The following is a 6,000-nucleotide window of genomic DNA, read 5'->3' as shown; positions in this document are numbered from 1 at the left end:
TAAATATACAACCAATTCATAACTTAAAAAGAAATAAAACTAAGTAGCAAAAGCATCTCTGAGATGTATGTTTTTTTTGCTAGCCGCAGTCTTCTTAGGGTCCGCTTCCTGAATCGAAGTTCATTTCTAGCAGCCATTCCTCGCATGCCGGTTTGAATACAAACAGCTTTGGAATAGGTAGTTTTATAAGCACTTCTCGAAAGATACATGCGGATTTGTTTCTGGATTATCAAAGATGCGGCCTCCCTTCTCATGCATTCATACCGACGTCTTGCAAGTTGTCCTATGTTAAGTTCATAGGATACGTAAAACTAAATGACTTAGAAAATGGATAACAAGATTATTCATACATAGTATCAAAAAGGATTCAAATAATTGATACCTTTAATAGCCCTTTGTAGTTCTATGGCAGAAAATCGCAATAACTTGTACTGTTTCTCACAAATATATGTGCGAGCTTTTTTCTGAATAACGATTGCGGATCTTCCTAGGACCTCGGCACGACATGCATCTAGTTCTGCCATTTGACCTGCTCTCAGGAAAACTTTTGTCTTTCCTATCTGCAAAGAAACCCAAACAGCATTTTATTCCAATCCATATTATCATACATAGCGTGTTCGAATTTTTTTAGCATCATCATCTATGATTCAATGTAACCTGCGAGCAAATAAAAATGCTATAACTGAGATTAAGATAAGAACTACTACCTGATAATCTTTAAGGTTTGCTTTATCTAGAAGTCTCTTGCAAGCCGTCATCTCATCAGGACTGCAAATATATATTTATTATTAGTTATTTCAGATATAGTTGTGTTATTTGAACATCTAAAACCGGAAAAATTTCGTGACAACAATCTAGGTGGTTAATTATGTTCAGTACAATCACATTCATCTATATGATCAGAAAAAGAAAACACGGAAAAAAGGAGAAGTAAATACCATGATTTTAGAACCTTAGGTTCCATTATACTAAACCACTGAACAAATTCATCAAAGTTCTTTCGAGTTGGATATCCAGCGCAACTTATCCTAATTTCCTCCATTACACCCTGTAAAAGGCATCCACAGAGTTTGAAGTAACTTGAAACAAAAATATTCATGTCATAATAAAGAACAAGGCTAATATGGGGGTTGAACTCACCCCACATCGAAGCTGCTGTAACACATCGTTGTTCTCAAATATCCCCGGCTTAAGAAGATTATTTGGCTTTACACAACGAATGTAGTGTGGCTCAGTCGCACTCAATGTTTCAAGCAAAGATTGCAGTTGTTGCTTCATTCCATAAGCAATAAGAATAACAATGATCAATAGTTATATACAAAAGACTTATAATTTTCAAGCATATGCATGTTTAAAGAAAACCGACCTTAAACTGAGTGGCTATAGAAGAAAACTTTGTTGATTTAGTACTTTCCTCGTGTAAAGGTGGGAAAAGTCCGGAAACAAAGGAGCACTTGGAAGCACAAAGCAGCGCAGCGTGTTCCGGAACAACGTAGTCTTTGTTTTTATCAAGGAAAAGATCAGTTTGATACGTGACCTGAAATCAAAGTTCGACATATATACTAAGCTTTTAACTTTTTATTTCATGGTTGATATAACTGCGTAGACCAAAATGTATTTTACTCACATCACCAGCATAGTGATTGATGGTGAAGTCAGTTCGTGACAACTTCGGTTTGCTGAATCGCTTATTGTCCTTAAGTGTTTGATATAGCTTTTCAGCAAATGTTTCGTGCGTTGATCATGGAAACATACTACAAAGAATAAGCAGGACAATATATAAAAGAATGACTATAAAACATAGTTATTGCTCAAAGTATATATATTTGCATGCGCTAACGCCACTTTACATTATGTAAAATGACATAAACAAACCATTAACTATAATACAAATATTTGAACTATTGTCATTTAATACATATCAGGCCTCGTCCAAAAGAGCAATAACGCCGCCAGGTTTCTGAAGTTATAAACAAGAATGAGATGACAAACTGATAGAACTTTTCTAAAATGACAAAAATGCAAGGGTGAGTTGCACCTTCTCAATAAGATCGAGAACATCTTGATTATCAACGAACTCTATATAACTCCAATCAATTTCTTCCTTTGTATATTCCTCTTGCTCCATTTTGAAGACATGCTGCATAATGAAATAATGAAGTGTTATTTGAGTCTATAGAAATTGTTTACCAGGAGATAGTAGAAAAATCAAACCTGGTTGAAATGCTGCTGTAACTTCTCATTTGTCAAATTGATACAAAATTGCTCGAAGCTGAACAGGGCCGATGTAAAGTTAGTTACTGTTAGAACAATAACTGTGGTTCAAAAGTAAATAGATACGAAAAATGTAAATAGAGAACACAAAAAATTCGATCACAGAGATTGGCCAAATGTGCATACGTCTATAAACTTCATATAAAATTAGGCAAGAGGGTGGTTAAGATTAAGAACATGTTTGTCTTGAAACTCTCGAATCCGTATATATCTAGAACTCCAATTAAGTTCTTCGAAGTCAGAAGAGAAACCAAAAATGAACAATAGCGAACGTCAGAAGAGAAACCAAGTAATATGAAGATTAGAAAAATACCTATGGTGTCAAAATCGAACAGCTAACAACGAATTAATAGAAGGAGGAAACGTCGTAGATCTAACAGAGGTGGAAGGAGAACGCCTTAGAAGTAGCGAAAATCGTAGCAGTGAGAACCCTAACGTGAAAAAGAACGAAAATAACAGAGAGTGAAATAACAAAACGCGCAGTATGTTATAATTTTAATATTTACTAAAGGGGACCTTAGAGGGCGCTTGTGGAAAAAAAGCGTCCTCTAAAGGGGGCCTAAGAGGGCGCTTATGAAAGCGCTCTCTAAGGCTTTCCAAAAGCGCTTTATAAACTGGAAATGCACATGGACTTATAGAGCGCTTTTTTAAAAGCGCCCTCTAAGGGTAACCTTAGAGGGCGCTTTCTAAAAAGCGCCCTGTATTGTTGTCCCTCTATCTCCTCCTTATTTTTTCGCTTCACCTTAGAGGGCGCTTTATTACAAAAGCGCCCTCTAAAGTGCGCTGTCTATTCCAGTTGTTCGCTCCTTATTTTTTCGCTTCACTTTAGAGTGCGCTTTTGTAATAAAGCGCCCTCTAAGGTGCGCTGTCTATTCCAGTTTTTGGCGTAGTGGAGTAAAAACTTGGTTCAAGACTGACATGAGTTGGCCTCTACCGCCTGCTCTCTGGAGTGGTTAGTTACCAAGTAGGGGTGTATCCAACGTACCATTGTGAATTCTAGGTATGTGATATATTTAAGTGTTCATCACCATCTCATTTGAGCTTTGGAGCTCTTTCCTCTACCTTTTGGTCGTAACACTTCCTTCATGTTTGGGTATTAGAATCATTGCGGGTGGGGATGTTAGATATTTTACCAATTGTATACAAAAATAATGATGCCAATGAAACTTTGGTGAAAATATTATTCATTAAATTTGTAGAACGTTCCTTTGAATAATCTTTTAATGTTATCTATTGTGATCTTTGCTAGAGCTTTCACTTCGATCCTTTTGGTGAAATAATCTATAGTTGCAATGATAAAATTTAGCTAACTTGAAGTCAATGGGAAGGGACCTAGGATATATGTGCCCCACCGGGAGAACAACCATGGTGTAGTTAGAGTGTTGAGCTCAGACACATGGCCGATGTGAATGTCATCGTGCTTCTGACATCTTTTGCATTTCATGACTTAACTTTTTACATCCTAGACCATTGAAGGCCATTAGTACCCAACTATGAGAACCTTTCTATTAAGGGATTTTACCCCTAAATGTTTTCCACATATTCCTTCGTGTACTTTAAGGAGGGTATATTTAGTTTCCTCTCCTTATAGAAATTTTAATAAGGGGAGGACAAACCTATCATGTAAATCCTCTCTCATATGATTAAATATGAGCATGCTCTTCTCTTCAATAAACTAGATTTAGTGGGATCTTTTGAGAGAATTTCGGTCTCGATATACGTAATTATCAATTATATCTATGATGGTCATGTTGTACCGTTTGTCATGACGGCCTTAATGTCTAATATGCCGAGGCTGGGTTTTTCAAATGTCTTATAGATTAAAGAATGATTAATGCATGACACTCTCGTACTTGTCTGTTTGGATAGAAAATTCCATCTCTTGTTTTATTCTCTATGGTGATATATTTTTGTAAAGGGTATTTGGCATGTACCTCCTTTTTGACTTGGAAACTAAAAGTTATGAGTTTATGAGTAACTTATTTTCTTTTGCTTCCATTTATGATGCCAAGGTGAGTTCGATGATGAAAGCTTCATATTTGGCTTGATTATTGGTGGTGAAGAATTCAAACCACAATGATACTTCAACTACTAGTCCTTCATCACTTTCAAGGAAAAGACTGACACCACTTCCCCTACTGTTTGATGACCTGTATATGAAGACGACCCACTTTATGCATATCTCTGATGTTGTTGGAAAAAATTTATCCGTAAAGTTTTCAAAGACTTTAACCTTAAGGGTTTTTATAGGTTCGAAGGATATTTCAAACTAGAAAATCTCGATCAACTACTTAGTCACCCGTCCTACAAAGTCTTGACAATAGAGAACCTACTTTAATGATTGGTCTCTTCAAGCCACTATTGTATGTGCCAAAAAGTAATGGCACAACTTCCTTTATGTTTTTACTAAGACCAAACACAATTTTCTCAATTTTATGTTAGTGTCTTTGGAGCAAGGAATGTGCTTACTTCATTGGAAGAGACGATGAGATAGATGAACAAGGTCTCTCAGGTCATGGGTCTGGACATGACCAGAGTTTTTTAGAGGGAGTTCTTTAGTTAGGAAAAAGCTTACTCGCATTTTGGGGTCCAATTTAGACGCACCTCCTTTTTTAGGAGTCTGTAAAATAAAAGCGCATGTTGGGAAGATCTCAAAATGAATCTTTTGAGAGCGATGAACATCCCATTCAACTTCATTATTACCTCCTTTGTGGTTGGGGTCTCCATCTTGGTAATTAAATCACACTTGTCACGGTTGGATTCCATGCCTCTCGCAGTCAAATAGAATCCCAAAATTTACTAGCTTTCACACTGAAGATGCACTTCTCTGGATTAAGCCTCATGTTATATTGCCTAATATGGTTGAGCACACTGGTGAGGTGTCATTCATGTAGATGCTTCTCGCTAAATTTGAAAATCATGCCATCCAGATATACCTACAACATATTTTCAATATCTTATTCAAAGATATTGTTCATCATCCTTTGGTATGTTGGACCTGCACTTTTTTATCCTAAAAGACATCACTTTGTATCTATAATTGACGTGTTTTTTCATGAAGACGGTCTTGTCCTTATCTACTTCGTGCATGGAAATTCAATTGAATCAATATAATGCATCCATGAATGATATCAGCTTGTATCCAACATAGTTGTATATTAGCTTATCATTGTTGGGCAACAAATATTAGCATTTGGGGAATGCCTTGTTGAGGTTTGTGTAGTCAATGCACATTCAACCATATTATACAATCGTTTAGTGTATTTCAATTCCGAAATAATTTTTTCTTGAAGGATCTATGTTCAATTGATGATAGGAAACATTAAGGTAGATGTCAGGCATCTCATATGGGTAGATGGAAAAAAGGTCGGTGTTGGCCTTGAGGAACTTGATGAGCTCTTTTTCCACGGATTCAAGAAGATTGGCTTCTATATTTTCCATTTTAGTTGGATTCTCTTTGAACTGGACAACTATGAATTCAACATTTGGGATTGGTGTTGGTATCTTTATTCTAGCCTCGACAAAGAGGGATTCCTTTGGCCTGCATTTGTTATTCAATGTGGTATCTTTTAAGCTCGCATCAAAATATGTGATGTTGACATATAACTGGTGATGCTTGGAAGGGATGGCTATTTTCACCTCCCTCTTATCCTTGATGGTTATCGCAATCGGATCTTATAGTAGTACTTCATGTATTTGACGAGCACTTGTTAAGTCAGTGTCTAC

At 36.4% G+C, this 6,000-nt stretch overlaps 1 pseudogene; it reads right to left on the bottom strand.

Annotated features, from left to right (window-relative positions):
• Positions 1-636: 636 nt before the first annotated feature.
• LOC127129771 (myosin-8-like) lies at positions 637-5,715 on the bottom strand (annotated as a pseudogene).
• Between the last annotated feature and the right edge of the window lie 285 nt (positions 5,716-6,000).

Source organism: Lathyrus oleraceus, chromosome 3 (genome assembly GCF_024323335.1).
Source record: "Lathyrus oleraceus cultivar Zhongwan6 chromosome 3, CAAS_Psat_ZW6_1.0, whole genome shotgun sequence".
NCBI lineage: Eukaryota > Viridiplantae > Streptophyta > Magnoliopsida > Fabales > Fabaceae > Lathyrus > Lathyrus oleraceus.
The sequence above is the reverse complement of the archived record's forward strand: the minus strand, read 5'-3'. Positions and strand labels throughout refer to the sequence as shown.